This window comes from Rhinopithecus roxellana, chromosome 7 (assembly GCF_007565055.1).
Source record: "Rhinopithecus roxellana isolate Shanxi Qingling chromosome 7, ASM756505v1, whole genome shotgun sequence".
NCBI classification, from domain to species: Eukaryota; Metazoa; Chordata; class Mammalia; order Primates; family Cercopithecidae; genus Rhinopithecus; species Rhinopithecus roxellana.
In genome coordinates this window covers 84,946,920-84,965,841 of record NC_044555.1, presented here as the reverse complement: position 1 = coordinate 84,965,841, position 18,922 = coordinate 84,946,920, and the positions used below count along the sequence as shown (strand labels likewise).

The following is an 18,922-nucleotide window of genomic DNA, read 5'->3' as shown; positions in this document are numbered from 1 at the left end:
GCCAATCAATCATGAGCAGGAGTGATATGTGTCACTTCTGGACCACGGCATTTAAAAGTTCAGTGCCTCTCCCACCCTTCTCTTCCCTGCCTCAGCCAACTTGGGGACACATGTTCCTGATGCCTTACCTTTAAGGTAGAGAGAGGTATCCTGTTCTGCCTCAGACTTCATGTAAGGAGAAATTGACCTTCGTGGAATCAAGCCTTTGAATTTTAGGTTTGTTACTGCAGCGTAGGCTAACTTTATTTGACAAATACATCTAGTCTACCCAGATACAGGCATGAAGACTTAGGGGGAAAAAATGAGGCAGAAGAGCTTGCTCTCAAGGCCCTTATATTCTAGTTGAAGATGAAAACTATTACTTAAATCCAGCATTCAAGGTCATGAGTCATCCGTGCTTAATGAACGATGCAGATGGTGAGGGCTTTGGAAATTCAGTGGAGGGAAGGACATGGGATGCTGTCTGGCATCCCGGGATTGGCAGATCATTGTAGAATCAATAGATGAGAGAGCAGAGGAGGATCTGAAGAAGGGAAAGGGCAGTGGAGTATCTTTCCCATCAGAGTGGGATCCATGGACCAGCAGCATCAGCACTGCTCAATAGAAATGCAGAATCGCAGGCCCCACCCTAGGGCCACTGAAACAGAATCTGCATGTTAACAAGACTCCTAGGTGGCTCATGTGCACATTGAGATTTGACGCGTGCTAATCCAGTGGACACCAGTGGATAGCTGTCTCAGTCCACTGGGGCTGCTATAACACAATGCCTTAGACTGGGTACTCATAAACAACAAAAACTCATTGCTCACAGTTCTGGAGACTGGGAAATTCAAAATCAAGGTGTCAGCAGATTCCGTGTCTAGCGAGGGCCTGCTGATTCATAGATGACACCTTCTAGCTGTGTCCCCACATGGCTAGTTCTCTTGGGTCTCTTCTCTATGGGCACTAATCCCATTCATGAGGGCTCTGGCCTCATGACCTAATCACTTCCTAAAGGCCCAACTCCCTAATACTATCACATTGATGATTAGGTTTCAACATAAAACTTTTTTATGGGACACAAACATTCAGACCATAGTAGTGGTCTACCCTGAACCCATTCCTCCCTGCACCCCACCTCCAGGGAGCCCATGTGACTCAGGGTCCACTGATCCCATCCCCAGCTGCAGAATTAGTCTCTAAGGGTGGTTCCCAGACTAACAACATCAGCATCACTAGGGAATTTGTTAGAAATGAGGCCAGGCATGGTGGCTGACACCTGTAATCCCAGCACCTTGGGAGGCCGAGGCGGGCGGATCACCTGAGGTCAGGAGTTTGAGATCACCCTGGCCAACGTGGTGAGGCCCCATCTCTACTAAAAATACAAAATTAGTTGGGCATGGTGGCGCATGCCTGTAATCCCAGCTACTCAGGAGGCCGAGGCAGGAGAATTGCTTGAACCTGGAAGGCAGAGGTTACAGTAAGCCGAGATCACGCAATTGCACCCCAGCCTGGGTGACAAAGGCGAAATTCTGCCTCAAAAAAAAAAAAAAAAAAAAAAAGAAAAGAAAGAAAAGAAATGTACAATCAGGTATGTAAATTCCCAAACACCACCCAAGACTACTGAATTAGAAACTGGGGCTGGGGCCGGCCCAGCAATCTGTATTTTAACAAGTCCTCCTGGTGATTCTGATGCAGCCTGACATTGGAGAACCACCGGTCTTCAAGGATCATGGTAATCACATTCCCCTTGATAATTATTGGTTCCTGAACCCAGGCTTAAGCCAATCCATTTCTGGCCTTCCCCTGGCATCTGTAATTGGTCCAGAGGTGGTCATGTGATCTACTTTGGTCCAATCAGACTCAAAGGAAAGTTATTTACTCCACAGTTGGACAGGTGTTTTCTTTTTTCCCCCTCCTGCCCCTTCCCCTACCCCTCTTGATGCACACAGCCAAGGTAGTGTGTTGCCTTCTTTGCCACTGATTGCCAGCATATGACCATGAGGAAAACCAGGCCGAGGGCAGAGCTGAAAGGACTGCAGCAAAAAGGAGCCAGAATCTTTGCACTATGCCTCTGGCCTTCCTGTTCCCTGAACAATATATTTCCTTATGATTTAAGCCAGTGGATTTGTGGTTTCTGATCCTTATAGCCAAAAATGTTGTAACAACAGATGAGACTAAGGAAGTATGAGGCCAATGGGCATACCAAAAATATTTTAATATGATGGCGGATGTGATTAAGTTAACAGGCATTTTACCCCCAAATTCCGAAACTCTGGATCCAGGTAGCATAACTGTTACAACCTGAGAAAAGCAACTTAGTACAAATAAAATGGAGCATTACTTTATGCAGTGGGTCCTTGATTGGAGAATTGGTTAAAAACACACAAATGGGGGCTGGGCGCGGTGGCTGCCGCCTGTAATCCCAACACTTTGGGTGGCCGAGGCAGGCGGATCACTTGAGGTCAGGAGTTTGAGACCAGCCTGGGCAATATGGTGAAACCCCATCTCTACTAAAAATACAAAAATTAGCCAGGCGTAGTGACATGCGCCTGTCGTCCCAGCTACTCAGGAGTCTGAGCCAGGAGAATCACTTGAACCCAGAAGGCAGAGGTTGCAGTGAGCCAAGATCACGCCATTGCACTCCAGCCCAGGCGACAGAGCGAGACTCCATCAAAAAAAAAGAAAGAAAGAGAGAGAGAGAGAGAGAGAGAGAGAGAAAGAAAGAAAGAAAGAAAGAAAGAAAGAAAGAAAGAAAGAAAGAAAGAAAGAAAGAAAGAAAGAAAGAAAGAAGGAAAGAAAGAAGGCTAAAAGAAGAAAAAAAAAGGAAGGGGACTTAAGATGAGGCATATTCTTAGATGAAATGAAAAAATCAATAGGGTAATATACAAATGAGCCTGAAGCATATTATGGTGCCAGAAAGTAAGAAAGTGCTCACGAAAGAATGGAGACATGGGAGCCAGCCTGAAAGAGTTTGCAGTGACTGAAGCTGGGACACTGATAATAAAGTCAATAATAACAACATTGGATTCTAACCCAAAGACTAAACTCCTTATGAATTCATATTGACATAAATAAGTAATTGAATAAATAAATGGGGGAGAATTCTTCCCTATAGAAGAATTCCAATGAATTCACATAGAATGAATGAGGGAAATAGAAAATCACCTTTAAACACCACAGGAATAATTGTTGCATGCATGATCTACCGATGGATGCTAAAATTAGTGGGAGAAGGTTGGAGGAGAAACAGGATATTTGCATAGTCTCAAAGTATCTTCCTCAAGGGGAAAATGGATAGAGAAAGCAAACTAGGGTGCTATAGGGATGTGTCTGTCCGGAATTTTCTCCTGAAATGTGCCCTGTGGTTTCAGAGACAGGAAAAGCAAGAGATTTGGTTTAAAATGGCACGGCCAGGAGTTCATGGATTCCTCCAAGAAACAAAAAGGGCCATTGTTGTTCAAATTTGGACTGAGCTGGATGCGACCCGGCCCTGAGAGTTGTCTCTTCACACTACTAAAGAGCCGCATGTGCTTGCCCTCCTCCCTCAACTCCCTACTCCAACCCCCAAACCCTGGGCTCGCTCACTGCCAGGCAGGGTGGTGGTGAGTTTCACAAACTAATCCCAGCGTGCAGATTGACTGCGCTGCCTTTAGTTTCCTCTGGATTTTCGGGTTATTTGTGTTGGCACAGGGCCACCAGCTCTTCCCAACTTGGAACACATTCTCAAAAAGGGCTGGTCCCACCACCCTCATCTTGGTTGAGGCCAAGGTCTGGTTTCATTTTTCATTAAACTGCCATTTGTAACTTTCATTGAAGAGAATGACAACATGTTCAACTGTCTTCATTCAGTGTTTTCCCAAGAGAGGGCCTTTTTGCCTCCCGCGAGAGAGTGTGTGATTTATTTATCTCATCCGTTGTGCAATAGGTTCACCACCATTGCAACTAACACAATGTTCCAGAAAAAAAAAATGCTATGACTTCACTCAAGTTGGCAGTGATTGGTTTCTCACCTAGATCCACCGAAGCCTACACCAAGGGGGTAGAATTGCATCACCAGAGACTTCTCTGGTTTGATTGTGAGGGGGGCCTACAGGGCTGGGACTGTATCTTGCCCATCTTCATCTGCCCCGGGTCTGCCATGTAGTAGATGTGGTAGTCATCGGTGCTGTTCACCAAGTATGTCCAACTCTTCACTTCGCAGGCCCTTGTAGGGCTGCATTTCCTGGCCCTCTATGTCTGGATGCAACTATGTGCACAGTTCCAGCTGATGAGTTCGGTGCAGAAGCATTGTACACCACTTCTAGGCTAGAGCATTTAAATACTTGTGGTCCAGAGCTCTCTTTTCCCTCTAGCTCAGCAAGCAGCAATGTTTGAGAAGGTGGCTACTCAGTCATCTTGGATCCCTGATTGACTGCATTAGGTAGACACCCCCTTCTAACCTACGATGCACATGTAGTGTGAGAAAAAAAATTAATCTTTGTGGCCAGGCGTGGTGGCTCATGCCTGTAATCCCTGCACTTTGGGAGGTCGAGGTAGGCAGATCACTCGAGGTTAGGAGTTTGAGACCAGCCTGGCCAACAGGGTGAAACCCGGTCTCTACTAAAGATACAAAAATTAGCCAGGTGTGGTGGTGCACACCTGTAATCCCAGCTACTCGGGAGGCTGAGGCAGGAGAATTGTTGAACCCAGAGGCAGAGGTTGCAGAGTACATCACTGCACTCCACCCTGGGTGACAGAGTGAGACTCCATCTCAAACAAAACAAAACAAAACAAAAACAAACAAAACACCTTTGTTTACACTAACCACTGAGATTTTGAGGGTTGTTTCTTACTGCAGAATAACCTAGGCTACCCTCACTGATACCATATGCATAAAATACATGTGTTGAATGAATGAATGAATGAATGAATGACTTAAGCCAGAAGAGACTGCTGAGCAGTGTTGCTCTAGGATTTCTTTCTGTAAAGAAGGGATTCAGACATGGTAATCTGATTACAGGTGTGTGGGAAGTGAGGCCCATGTTGGCGAGGGGACTTTTCTTGTTTGGTTTGCATAGTACACTATTTTTATTACATGTCTTTTATTTGGGCTATGGGAGTGCTGATGGGGATTATGGGGGGCCTAAAGCCTCCTGAACCAAACCTTGGCATTATCACTGAAGTTTCAATTGACCTTGCCACCTCCTATGTATTTTACACGTGGGGAAACTGAGACCCAGACTGTCTAAGTGACAATACCCATTAGTCAGTGGCAACACTGGTAAACACCAAGCCCCTCATTTCCTGATTGTCTACCTGATGCTTTTGCTATGACACCATTCCACCTTTCACACCCAGGTGTTAAGGGAGCAGGGGCTTGAGAGTCATGCTCTGACTTATTCCAGTCCTGGCTCTGCCACTTACTAGCTGTGGACCTCAGGAAAAGCACATAACCTATCTGTGCCTTGGTTCCCTCAGCTGTACGATCCTCTGTGGGTTGCCACAAGGATTTTGTGAAATCAAGTATAAAGTATGTAAAGATCTAGCAGTATTAGTCGATTGTTACTGTTATCCTAAACCCTCATCCCACTGTCTTTTTTTTTTTTTTTTTTTTTTGACACAGGGTCCCACTCTGTCACCCAGGCTGGAGTACAGTGGTGCAATCCTGGCTCACTGCAGCCTTGACCTCCTGGGTTCAAGTGATCCTCCCACTTCAGTCTCCTGAGTAGTCGAGAGTATATGCAACACCACCATGCCAGCTGATTTTTGTACTTTTCTGAGTATAGACGAGGTTTCACCATGTTGGCCAGGCTGGTCGAGACTCCTGGACCCAAGCAATCCTCTTGCCTCAGCCTCCCAAAGTGCTGGGATTACAGACATGAGCCACCGTGCCCAGCCCAGCCCACTGTCTTGATTTGCACCTGCGTCCCATGTTCTCTTCGTGCTCTGTTTCCCTTGGGAAAGAATGAATCTGTTTTAAACCATCATGTGCTCAATTTGTAGACGATTTGGCCACAGGTCAATTCATTTGAAGTTCTAAGGAGAGCCGTGCCCTGAGCACTGGTGAGCTGTCCTCCTCTGCCACCTCCCTTTGCCAAAAGCCTACATTAAGGGACCTACCAGTGGGAAGTGGGCAAGGTGACAAGAACATTTGCCTTCTCTATTCTGTCTCTGCCATGTTTGCTGCCTGGTTGACGCCTGCTGATCAAGCTCCATCACTGGCTCAAAGACCCTGTGGGACTACAGTCAAAGCCACCCACTCTTCAGTTGCTGGGACATCAGCCCACAGGCTTTGGATAAATACTTACCTGCAAATCCCGAGCAGCCATAGCCTTCCTTCATACCTCCAGATAGTACCCATGTAGAAGGCATGCGATTAGGGCAGAAAAACCTGTGGCTGGAGGGCCGGGGTTCCCTCCTTAATCCCAACCTCTTTTCTCTTCCATAGGTACTGATGTCAAAGTTATGTAAATCTGAGAGTGTGTGTCAAGAAGAATGAAACTTTGGCTGAAAGTACAGCAAAACATGAATTTTTAAGAACTGTCTTATTTATGATTTTTAGACATATTTCTTTTTCTCTTTTCTTTTTCTTTTTTTTTTTTTTTTTTTTTAGAGACAGGATCTCACTCTGTCACCCAGGCTGGAGTACAGGGGCATGATCATAGCTCATGGTAGCCTCCAACTGCTGGGCTCAAGCCATCCTCCCACCTCAGCCTCCTCAGTAGCTGGGATTACAGGGGCAAGCCACTGTGTCTGGCTACCAGGTTTTGATAAAGCTAAACTTACCATACAACATAGCACTCTTACTTCTAGGTATTTACCTAAGTGAAATAAAAGTTTATATTCACACAAAAAGCTGTATGTGAATATTTATTGCCTTTATTCATAATAATCAACATGCACCGCCATGCCTGGCTACTTTTTTTTTTTTTTTTTTAATAGAGATGGAGTCTCACTATGTTGCTCAGGCTGGTCTTGAACTCCTGGGCTCAAGCAATCCCCCCACCCCAGCCTCCCAAAGAGCCTTAAAGTCCTTTTTTAAACAGCAAGTTTGTTTAAAGGAAAAGCATACTTACTCTGGTATCACTCTTAACTTTAGAAATTCAAGCAACTGTTAATATGAGATAGACATATTTTAACTTGTTATTGACATGAGACATACATACACAAAAAAGTGCCCATAGATCCGTTTAAACTGTACCCAGATCAAGAAGCCAGACATTACCCGTAAGCCCTTCTTACTCTCCAGTGACCGCTATCCTAACTTCTAACAGCATAGGTTAGTTTTGTCTGTTTTATCCTTTACAGAAACAGAATCACATAGTGTCTGTGTTTTTGTGTCTGACTTCTTCACTCAACAGTGTTTCAGAGGTTCATCTATATTAAGCATAGCAGTGGTTCATGCAGTCTCATTGCTGTCTGGGATTCTGCTTTGTGACTATACCACTACAATGTCTGTGATTCATTCTGTTGGTGGGCATCTGGGTCGTTTCCAATCTGGGCTATTGCAAATATACTGGTATGATATTCTAGTTCATATCCTTTGGTAAACATACACACTGATTGAGGTTGTGTGTACATCCAGAAGGGGAATTGCTGGTCAGAGGGTAGTTGTACTCTCAGCTTTAATAGATTCTGCCAAAGAGTTTTCTAAAATGCCTGTAGAAATTTACACTCCCACTAGCGGTGTATGAAAATTCTTTAGATATGTGGTCTATGTAAAATAAAAATAAAGAAGTTAATATGAAAAAATTATATGTAAGTTAAAAATACGTGTTAAGTTCATTCAAACGGAACAAATTTAACCGGTTGGAGTAATACTGAGTGTGTTTATTAAATACACCATTTCCCCCTTAATCAAAACTTAATTCATGTATGTAACCTGGATAAGCTTCCTGACTCTACTCTCCCTTAATCCAACCAGTTAAAAGTCTTTCTGAAAACACTGTCCATTCATTTATTCCGTTAGAATGTTGTGAGTGTTAATAAATTGGTGTTTGCAAAACAAATTCAACCCCTCCTGCAAAGCAGAATATGCATCTCGCCCATCATGTGTCTAAAATAGCAGAGTCAGCCAGGATGTGCCCTGAAGATCTGCACTTGATAACCATCGCATCTCCAGGGCTGTGAATGCAATTCAGAATCCAGAATTTTGTTCTAGTTGTAAAGAAAAAACGGTATATTCTCCTGCAGGTTTAACAAAAGAGAACGATGCTTTTAAAACGATAAAGCATTTTGCAAATACAGGTGTTATTCGACTATAAAGGCGGCAGGGGAGAGGGGCAGTAAAATGAGCCGGAGAGGGAATTCAGAGCGCTTATTTTTTCCCTGGTCTCTACAGCTAATTCGTATTGCAGAACTGAACCTCCATTTTCCCATCTGTAAAATAGGGTACTTTGACAAATTCCTTAGGGGAGCTGTAAGTCCCATCCAGATCTAGTTTTTATTCTATGACCATGCAGAAGGAGAGATGCTGAGACAGAAAGGTAGAGGGGACCAGGGACAACTCACTTTATACACCCCCTCCACCACGACCCCCAGCAGGCAGAGCGCCAGAGATCCCGGTTTCTGGGAACCCGGTGTTATTTCCAGACCTTCGCCAGGAAACCATCGAGCTGAATCCTTTACTGGGACATTTCTCATTTACTGCTTTCTCCAAATCCCCCTCAAGTGGTCTGACATATGATCTCTGGATTCAGGAATATCCTGGCAGAAGGGCGCCCTCGGGGCTCCCACCCATCACAGCGTGTGACACTGAAACGGGCATATGGGTACCGGGGCGAGCCTTAAAGTGAGCCGCTGAGTCTGGAGGTTGGGGTCCCCAAGGAGGAGCGCGCTGGGCTGGACGCCGGGCATCCGAGGGTCCCGCAGTGCCTGGAGCCCAGGAGCGCCGCGGGGCCCCCGGCTGCGGTGGGGTGGGCGGCTCGGCTCGCAGCCCCCTCTTTTTCCCGGCCCCGGCCCCGGCCCCGGCCCCGAGCTCCCAGCCAGTCCTCGGCCGGCCGCGCTGCCCGCTTCCCCTCCTCCCTCCGCGCCCCGCCCGCTCCCCACCTCCGCGCCCAGCCTCGCAGCCGCCGAGCGCCGGACGCGCCACGCCGCGCTGGGCAGCTGGAGAGCTGGCGGCGGAGTGGGCCGGGAGCGGCGGGGGCGGCGCCCAGGCCGCGGGCGGGGGGAGGAGGGCCGCAGCCCGGGAGAGGGGAAAAGGCGGGCCGCACGGCGCCAGCAGCCAGCCCCGAGGACGCGAGCGGCAGGTAAGCGCTCGGCGTCGGGACGGGTATGACCCCTTGGGCTCCTGAGACCCAGACTCGCCCAGCCGACCACGGGCGCTGGAGGCTCGGACGCAGCGTCTAACCCCGGAGGGCGGCGGGCCAGCGGGCCGGCGGGACGAACGCGCCTTCCGCCCGGCTGCGGTTCCTAACCCGGGCGCGGGACCGTCCTGAAAGGCAGAGGCGTAGCTCCCAACCCCGGGGCTGGTTCCCCGACGGGAGGAACCCGCGCGCCGTGGGAAAGGGGGCTCCAAGGGGAGACGCGCGTCTCCGAAACCTTCGGACAGAGCCGGACTCTCCCCAGCCCGCGGGAAACCGAGCCACGAGCCTGACTCGCGCGGGCGGTGTGCTAGACGCCAACTCCCGGGAGCCCGCCTCCCCGCGCCTGGCCGGGCTGCGGCGGTGCTGGCGGAGCGCGAACGCGCCCGGGCCCCGGACGGTTTGGGGCGGCACCACTCGGCGCGGCCCCGAACAGGTGGCCTCGGGCGCCGAGGGACGGAGCGGCGGCCGGGAGCCAGGGGGTGAGCACGCTGGGGAAGGAGGGGGCTCGTGGTCTCGGAGAGCGCATTTCGGCAGGGACTCGAGTTTCGAGGCTCCGGAACCCGATAAAAAGTGAGGGGGAAGAAGAGAGCTGACCTCCCGAGAGCCAGACGAAGCAGGGGACAGGTTATCCGTGGCTGCTTCGACAGTGACAGTCCGTACTGTGCACGAGAATCCCCAGGGATCCCGTTAAAATGAGATTCTGATCCCTCAGGTCTGGGGTGGGGGCCGAGCGTCTGCATTTCTAAGAAGCTCCCAGAGGCTACTGATGCTGTTCCATGGACCACACTTTATCCGGCAGGCCCTACGGAAGTACTTTTTGTCCAACAGGCTGAAAACCTTAGGAAAAGTGGGAGATCGGGAGACGAGGTCCTAAGATTTTACAATATATATAGCTTTAATACCTCTTTGCCACCTCTGCCCCCAAACGCACACAAAAACACTTGCTACTCTAGAGGCCAAGGTAAACTTTCCCTTCACCCCCTGAAGATTCGCTTTAAAAATTAACAGAGCTGGGAGGCAGAGGCGGGAGGATTGCTTGAGCCCAGGAGTTCGAGACCTGCCTGGGTAATATAGCAAGACCCCGTTCTCCACAAAAAGGAAAAAAAAAAAAAAAAGATAAAAATTAACAGACAAAGGCAGATTGGTTGGAGAAAAGGCATGCAAATGTATTGATGTGTCCACGGGGAGAGAACGATAGAGTGATTACTCCCAGCCCCACAATGGGGTACAGAAGCTTGTAGATTATCTCGAGGTTACAGAAAGAAAGGGGGCTCAACGCATGGCCCCAAACAGGTTATGGTGGTAAAAGAGGTTTTGAGAGGGGGAGAAGGGGAGGCCTGGCCAGCAAAAGTGGTCTGGAGAAGTCAGTGAAACCTCACAGGTGACAACCCTCAGAGAGAATAGACAGTAAATGTTTCTTTCAGACCTTTAAAGGTGTCAGATTCTCAGTTAATTTCTCCTAGATGTGGACAAGAGAGGTCCTCAATAAAGCCTGGCTACATCCATGCAGATTCTCTACAAATGCAAATCTCCCACACCAAGGACAGCTTTGCATTAGCTCTGCTGGCTGGCTCTCTAAACCGTTTCAAAATATGTCAAAGAAATATATTTTGGGGTAAAATGTTTTTATTTCCTTCACTACTTATTTAATAGCGAAATGTTTTACTTTTCTTACCAACTTTCTAGCCAAATACACGATCTGATAGCAGGGCTGGCTTCATGGACATGCATCCTGCACTTGGTTTAATGCCGAAATTCTTAAATTTTGAACAAGGGGCCTCTCCTTTTCATTTTGCACTGGGTCCCACAAATTATGTAGCTGATCCTAATAGTCACCATAGGTGGAAAGAGAACCCATTTTTTGATTAGGGTTCAAGGTGGTGGGTGATGGAGAATAGAGGTTTATTAAGGGAAGACTAGCTGGATGTTGCAGTTTCTCCAGTCTTTCTCAACTCCTCTTTTCCTATCTGAAGAGATAAGTCTAAGAGCATACCCAGGCATGCATGGTGTGACAAAATGTATTGCTTTATTAATATTAATAGTTAACAATTTATTAGGAGCTTAATTATTGATAGACAATGCAATGAAGTTTGATATTGCAATAATTTCCCAAGTTTATCGACAAGTTTGTGTGTTATTTCCAAAGGACTGGGGAGTCTCTATTTAGCGTCTCATAAAATTTTGCTTAGTTAAGATCTAAGATGAGCTGGACATTGCTTGGTTTGGCAGCCTTCACAGCTCAAATGCAAAGCTGGAAAACAGAAAGTGGCCAAATTTTGTAGCTTCAGGAGTATTGTTTTACAGGGCCTCAGCGTGATGCCAGCCTGGATCGGATTCCCTTCTGTTTTTATCACTCCCACATCCCTGCAAGGTGACTTTCATTAAAAGGGGGATAGAGCAGATTTAGCTACTGAAAAACACTGAAGAACGGCAGGGCCAGCATCAGTATTTTGTCTGTGAAGAAATCTTGCCAAAAAACCACCGATTCCAGGTGTGTGTACTTTTCTAGAAAAAAAGAAATGTTGGAAATACAGAAAAGAAAAAGATTGTACTCTAACTATGGATGTGATTTTGTTTAGCAGAGGGAGAAAAAGTCAGAAAAGTGGCATTTCATTGGCGGGTTTGGCAGGGAAAGGAAAGCTGCTGTGTTTTTGGTACCGTGAACAGCCTTCCAGAAATGGCAAAGTGAGTTTGCTCAGGTGCAAGGAAGAGCCAGCAAAGAAGCTGATTTTCCATGGCTGATGTGATCATTGTGGGAACTCAGAGGAGGACATCACGACATATGTTCTTGGTGCTTTGACGGCTCAGATGAAACTGAAAAACACATTTTTCCAGTTTTCTGCCTGAGAGTTCCAAGTCACTTTCAAATACACAATACAAACTGGGAAGAGCGCTCTTAAATTAACAAAAGGAGGGAGAGGGAGGTGTTTCAGAAAAGAGGGATTCTGACTTTGGTCAAAACCTGGGAGCTAGTTTTTATGCTTCACTGAGAAGGGTTTCCCTGACCACAAGATAGGAAGAAAAAAGTTCTTTTAAAATGTTTATGGTTTCAAAACTGTGTAGGTATTTAATCTGCATGGAACTTATTTTGGGATCATGGTGTGAGGTAGTGGGTGGTGGAACTTAAGAAATGGGCTAACGTTTGGGGAAAGCTATCGTAAAATAAATTCCCACAATCAAATAAATTGTGGTAAACACTGTCCCATTTTACAAATCGAATTAATGAGTTCTTCAGTCTACTCCATGTTTTTCAAATTGAAGTGTAACTTATTATAGTAAAATTCACTCTTTTCAGTGTACAGTTCTAGAAGTTTTGACAAATGTATATAGTCATATAACCAGCATCATATCAGGATGTAGAAGAATTCTACCACTCCAAGGAGTTCCCTGTCGACTCTTTGTAGTCAGCCTCCCCCAACTCTCAGCCCCTGGCAACCACTGATTTGTTTGGTGTCCCCATAATTTTGTTCTTTCCAGAATGTCCTGTAAAAAAACTTATGTACTCTGTAGGCTTCTGAGCCTGCCTTCTTTCAGCTAGTATAATGCATTTGAGGTTTATCTGTGTTGCATGGATCAATGCTTCATTCCTTATTGTTGCTGAGCAGTGTCCCAAAGTTTGTTTATCCACTCACCAACTGTTGATGATTATGAATAAAGCCAATATAAATATTCACATATGGCTTTTTGGATGAATATATACTTTTATTTCACTCAGGTAAACACGTAGAAGATTGCTGTGTTGTATGTTAGCTTTATCAAAAACTGGTAGCCGGGCACAGTGGCTCATGCCTGTATTCCCAGCTACTCAGGAGGCTAAGGTGGGAGGATCACTTGGGGCCAGAAGTTCAAGAACAGCCTCGGCAACATAGCTACATCCCCGTCCCTACAAAAAAATTTAAAAATTACCTGGGCATGGTAGCATGCACGTGTAGTCCTAGCTACTCAGGAGGCTGAGGCAGAAGGATCTCTTGAGCCGAGGAGTTTGAGGCTGCAGTGAGCTATGATTGGACCACTGCACTCTAGCCTGGGCAACAAGAGTGAAACTCTGTCTCAAAAAAGAAAAAGAAAGACAGAAAGAAATTGTATCCTTTTTTCCCCACTTCATTTTCTATAGTAGTGAATAGGAAGGCTATTTAATTGTTTTTTGTACATTTATCTTATATTCAGGCCATTTTGCTGAACTTTTCTTAGTTCTAATAGTTTTTCAGTTGATTTTCTTGGATTTTCAAAGAAACAGTCAAATTGTCTGCAAATGGCAATAGTATAGGGAATTTTCACTCCAATATTATTACCTCATTTTATTTTCTTGCTTTAGTGACTAGGCTTCCCTGTAGGATAATGTTGAGTAGTAGTTGCTACTATTTTACCTTTAACTATTGTGCTTGCCATAGGGTTCCCGTGGCTACCTTAATTATCCTCAGGAGGTCTCTTTTCCATTGTTAGCTTGCTAAAAGTCTCAAGTTTAATTTTAAAATTTCTTGTTCTGCTTGGAATTCTTTTTTTTTTTTCCATCGAAAGCCTAAGAGGTTTAGGATCAGTTAGTTCGCTTCTTGACTTCGGAAGTTCATATTTTGATCTCACTGGAGGAGAAGTTAGTGTAGCATTAAGTCAATTCATTTTATTTTATTTTATTTAGATAGAGTCTCGCTCTGTCACCTAGGCTGGAAAGCAGTGGTAGTAATCTCAGCTCACTGCAACCTCCGTTTCCTGGGTTCAGGTGATTCTCCTGCCTCGGCCTCCTGAGTACCTGGGACTACAGCTGCGCACCACCACACCTGGCTAATTTTTGTATTTTTAATAGAGACGGGGTTTTGCCATATTGGCCAGGCTGGTCTCGAACTCCTAACCTCAAGTGATCCACCTGCCTTGGCCTCCCAAAGTGCTGAGATTACAGGCATGAGCCACCACGCCTGGCAATTCATTTTATTTAGATGAAGAAGAACCTACCTTTGGAGTTTTTTTTTTTTTTTTTTTTTTTTTTTTTTTTTTTTTTTATAATGTTCTTATTTGGGGGAATGCTGGGTGTACTGAGGAAGAAAGAGAATCAAGAGATAGTTTATAACCTACTCATGTATAAATAAGGTAGCTTTTTCTAGTGTTGTTCAAAGTTTTTTTGCCCACCATTCACAATAAGTACATTTTATATTTCTTTTCTTTCTTTCTTCCTTTTTTTTTTTTTTTTTTTTTGAGACAGAGTCTCACTCTGTTGCCCAGGCTGGAGTGCAGTGGTGCCATCTCAGCTCACTGCAGCCTCTGCCTCCCAGGTTCAAGCAATTCTCTGCCTCAGCCTCCCGAGTGGCTGAGATTGCAGGCGCCCGCAACCACACCCGACTAATTTTTATTTTTTTATTTTTTTTATTTTTAGTAGAGACAAGGTTTCCCCATCTTGGCCAGGTTGGTCTTGAACTCCTGACCTCGTGATCCACCCGCCTCGGCCTTCCAAAGTGCTGGGGTTACAGGCGTGAGCCACCACGCCTGGCCACGTTTTATATTTCAACTCAGTACAAACTTGTATGTAATGGAAACAAACTCTCACAAAGTCTTTGTGTTTTTCCTGTATGCAGTGTATTGATATTTTCAATTATCTTTCATCTGTTCTATTTCATTTTAAACTGATGATCATGATTTTCCAAATTGATTTGACCACCCTTTCATTTGATTTTTTGACCCACAGTTTGAAAAACATTGTCTTGTAAAACTGCTCATTTAGTTTCTAAGCCCCCAAACTGCTGGATTGTGTCCAGAACAGATTCATTTTATATCAGATCCTGCTATGATGCAAAGTGAGTTCATTTATTATGCTCTGAGATCATTGTAACTACCCATTTCTCTCTTGAATTACTGTGTAGCCTCTAAACCGGTCTTTCAGTGTCTACTTTTGACCCCACAGAATAACCAATAAATGCAGTCTTGTAAGTCCGTGGCTCAAACTCCCCTCTAATGACCTCTTCCCACACATTTTTTTTTTTTTTTTTTTTTTTTTTTTTTTTTTTTTTGAGATGGAGTCTCGCTCTGTTGCTCAAGCTGGAGTGCAGTGGCGCGATCCCGGCTCACTGTAACCTCTGTCTCCCAGGTTCAAGAAATTCTCCTGCCTCAGCCTCCCTAGTAGCTAGAACTACAGTTACACACCTCCACGCCTGGCTAATTTTTATATTTTTAGTAGAGTCGGGGTTTCACCACATTGATCAGGCTGGTCTCGAACTCTTGACCTCAGGTGATCCACCCACCTCGGCCTAAAGTGCTGGGATTACAGGCGTGAGCCACCGTGCCTGGACTTTTTTTTTCTCTTGAGACAGGATCTCGTTCTTTTGCCCAGACTGGAGTGCAGTGTCATAATCATGGCTCACTGCAGCCTCAACCTTCCAGGCTTAAGTGATCCTCCCACCTCAACCTCCTGAGCAGCTGGAGGCACTACAGGCTTGCGCCACCATGTCTGACTAATTTTTAAAGTTTTTTGTAGTGACAGGGTCTCCCTGTGTTGCCCAGGCTGGTCTCGAACTCCTGGATTCAAGCAGTCTTCCTGCCTCCGCCCCTCAAAGTGCTGAGACTACAGGCATGAGCCTCTGCATCCAGCGTGCACTTTTTTTTTCCTTAAAGGAGATGGGGGTCTCAGTCTGTAGCTCAGGCTGGAGTGCAGTGGTGTGATCATAGCTCACTGCAGCCACAGACTCCTGGGCTCATGCAACCACACCCAGCTAATTTTTGTATTTTTAGTAGGGATGGGGTTTCACCATGTTGGCCAGTCTGGTCTTGAACTCCTAACCTCAAGTGATCCTCCTGCCTCGGCCTCCCAAAGTGCTGTGATTTTGGGTGGGAGCCACCGCGCTGCCTCCTACCATACTTACAATCAATCCCTAGGGCCTCACTGGTATGTCCTTTACCCCCTATTCTCAACTTCTCCAAACACAGTATGCTCTGTGCTTGTGTTCCTCACCCAAGCCAAGCATTTGCGGTGCTACCTGCCCAGAACGCCATTTCACCAGATATTCACACGACTTGTTTCTTTGTTTCATTTGGGTCTTCTCTAACCCTCATTCTAAAACTGCACTCACCACTTACCACAGGAAGGGTCCATTCCCTTATCCCACTTTTGTTTTCTTTATATCACTGTTACCTGCAATTATGTTATTTACCTATTTGTTTACTGATGCTGCGTCTTCTTTTCCCTGCTGGAATATAAATTCCAGGAAGGCAGGGACTTTGTGTATTTCGCTCATCATTGTGTTGTCAGGACTTAGAACAGCGGGACATAGTAGATGCTTTATCCACGTGTCGAATGACCGAATGAATGAGCCTAGAATCTAGATAAAATCTGACACTTGTCCTAAGAGAAGTGTAATGTGCCCTGCCTTTCTGTTCCATGTTAGTGTGAAAATTTCTTTAGGTTAAGCGTGGAGTATTTTAATGTAAGCAGTTCATTAACCAATACACACTCACCTGGTATCCATTATATTTCTGACCCTCTCATAATAATAATGATAGCTAATATTTACTGAGCAGTTACTACTCTTATTGCTTTACGTATATTAACTCTAATCCTCCCAACCTCTTGAAGCAGGTACAATTCTCATCATTTTACAGATGAGGAAACTGAGGTACAGAGAAGTTAAGTTGCTTGTCTAAGGTCATACAGAAGGTAAGCAGTGGGTCCAGGGTTTGAATACAGACCATCTGATTTCAGAGCCTGTGTTCTTAATCACAAGCTCCTATAGCTAGAGCAAGGAGTGTGCACAATACCTGACCTTTGTAAGCCTGGCATGTTTATGGCTTAGCACAGTGGCTCTAAACTGGAGATGATTTTGCCTACCAGGGGACATCTGACAACGTCAAGAGACATTTGTAGTTGTCATGACTGGCAGGGTTTGGAGGTGCTACTGGCATCTAGAGGGGAGAGGTCAGGGATGCTGCTAAACATCCTAAAGTGCACAGCACAGCCCCCTCACCCCAACAAACAATGATCCAGCCCCAGCGTTAATAGTGCCAAGGTTGAGAAACCCTCCCGTGGCACAGTGGTTCTGAAAGCCCGCTGCCCATTGGAATCACTGGGGGAGCTTGATAAATCAATACCGATGTCCAAGTCTGGTTCCTGACCTTAATAAACCTCAAATGGACCTTCAACATGGCCTGCAGTCCTACCATGCTTGCCTGGTGGGTTTTCTTTTCCATTCTCCAGAACAGCTGTTTGACACCTTTTATTTCCTCTGCCCCTCCTAGATCAGTTGCTGATTCTGGCTCATTCAACAGGAGCCTCCTCATATCCCACTACCCAGACCCCCAACAGGCCCATATTTGCACAAATAAAGTGCTCCCCACTGCCACTGTGAAACTGTGACTGAAATATCCCTCATGGATCTAATGGATCAAAAACTGGCTTCTTTTCTGGGTTCTGGGCTCTGGGTCTCTCATCCTCTTTGTCTTCTCAGGGACATTTTTGTTTTCTTAATTTTTTTTTTTTTTTTTTTTTTTTTTTTTTTTTTTTTTTTTTTTTTTTTGAGACAGATTCTTGCCCTGTCGCCCAGGCTGGAGTGCAGAGGTGCAATCTCGGCTCACTGTAACCTCTGCCTCCCAGGTTCAAGTGATTCTCTTGCCTCAGCCTCCTGAGTAGCTGGGACCACAGGTGCCCCCCACCATGCCTGGCTATTTTTCTTTGTATTTTCAGTAGAGATGGGATTTCGCCATGCTGGCCAGGCTGGTCTCGAACTCCTGGCCTCCGGTGATCCGCCTGCCTCAGTCTCCCAAAGTGCTGGGATTACAGGCGTGAGCCACCGCACCTGGCCTTAACTTTTTATTTAGAAATAATTTTAAACTTTACAAATAAGTTGAACATTTTTTTTAAAAAGTACAAAGAATACTCCTGTGCCCTTAATCCAGATTCCTCCATTGTTAGCATTTTATCCTCTTTGCTTTATCATTTACACTCTTGTTCATGCACCCAGGATTTTCCTGAACCATTTGAGGATAAATTTCATGCAGCAAGACCTTTAACTCCTAAATCCTTCAGTAGGAATTTCCTAAGTATAAGAATATTCTCTCAAATAATCACTACACTGTTATCAACCTCAGTAAATGTATTGATAAGATACTGTTATCTAATCTGCCATTTGTATTCCAATTTTGACAGTAGACCTGATAACATCCTTTACAGCATTTTTGTCCTTCTAGTACAGGATCCACTTTAGGGTTGTTGCATTGATTGATTGATTGATTGATTGATTGATTGAGATAGGCTGGAGTGCAGTGGCACCATCTTGGCTCACTGCAACCTCTGCCTCCTGGGTTCAATCGATTCTCCTGCCTCAGCCTCCCAAGTAGCTGGGATTACAGGTACGAGCCACCACGCCCAGCTAATTTTTGTATTTTTAGTAGAGACGGGGTTTCACCATGTTGGCCAGGATGGTCTCAATCTCTTGACCTTGCGATCCACCTGCCTTGGCCTCCCAAAGTGCTGAGTGCGGGGATTACAGGCGTGAGCTACTGCACTCGGCCTTTTTTTTTTTTTTTTTTAATAGAACATTAATCATGTCTGGCTTGTCTGATGTATCTTGTGACTGGACTCAGGTTATGCATTTTTAGCCTGAACACTGCATGGATGACATTGTCCTCAGGGTATCTTATTTTGGAGGCTCACAATGTCCATCTCTTCCTCATTGGTGATG

General features: G+C 45.6%; 1 protein-coding gene across 3 annotated transcripts in view; it reads left to right on the top strand.

The window, feature by feature from the left end:
• The first annotated feature begins 9,019 nt into the window (after nt 1-9,019).
• The window catches only part of ADGRG2 (adhesion G protein-coupled receptor G2), a 138,528-nt gene continuing 128,625 nt past the window's right edge, over nt 9,020-18,922 (top strand). For all 3 annotated transcript variants that reach the window (XM_030933796.1, XM_030933794.1, XM_030933792.1), the window contains exon 1: nt 9,020-9,209. The gene's annotated coding sequence lies outside the window, so the exon portion shown is untranslated. The remainder of the gene's footprint in view (nt 9,210-18,922) is intronic.